This window comes from Halyomorpha halys, unplaced genomic scaffold (genome assembly GCF_000696795.3).
Source record: "Halyomorpha halys isolate HHAL.00 unplaced genomic scaffold, Hhal_1.1 Scaffold504.1, whole genome shotgun sequence".
NCBI classification, from domain to species: Eukaryota; Metazoa; Arthropoda; class Insecta; order Hemiptera; family Pentatomidae; genus Halyomorpha; species Halyomorpha halys.
The window spans coordinates 119,669-120,375 of NW_027105794.1; the positions used below are offsets into that span (position 1 = coordinate 119,669).

The 707-nt window shown below is 18.8% G+C and overlaps 1 protein-coding gene across 1 annotated transcript in view; it reads left to right on the forward strand.

Moving 5' to 3' along the window:
• The window catches only part of Hyccin (PI4KA lipid kinase complex subunit hyccin), a 34,146-nt gene that overhangs the window by 4,651 nt on the left and 28,788 nt on the right, over positions 1–707 (forward strand). The gene's annotated exons all lie outside the window — the stretch shown is intronic.

Genomic DNA, 707 nt, shown 5'->3' on the forward strand with positions numbered 1-707 from the left:
ATTATTTCAAGGTTCCTTGCATGTATAATTATAAAAGGTAATTTGAAATGTTCAAAGTCATTCTCCTTGCTGCCTGAGAAAGCTATTATCTATATTTTTTTCTTGTTATAAATTTTAATAACTTAAAAATTTAAATACAATTCTATCATCATTATTTTTTGCCTTTTTTTTTTTTTTACTTTTTATAATGCGGTGGTTATTGATACCTTTATTCTTCAATTTAATTTATTATTATCAAGCAAATTAATTAATAAGAAACTTTTTTATATTATATTAAACTTAATTAAATTAAAGTAATTAAATTACTTATAAAATTTTTTTTCAGTTTAAAAATTTAATTTATAAAATAAAATGTTTATTAATCTTGGTTTAGAATATTCATTTGTTTTTTTTTATATTAAGATCACTAATGGTCTAAAAGTGTTTTTTGTTTACCTTATGATATTTTCTTTATGATATTGGAAACAATGTAACTGATAAAAATGTTCTTATTACAATTTTTTTCTATTAGATAATGATTAAATGTTTAGTTTGTTCTGAAGTGCTTAAATTGTTTATTAATATCTTGAGATATAGGAAATTGAATAGATATAAAATATAGATATGAATAGAAAATGAAAGGGTTATTTAATCAATTTACTATAACAAGTCAACTTTTAATTACACAGTATACAATATAAACACTAATATTTATGAGAGATAGTTGA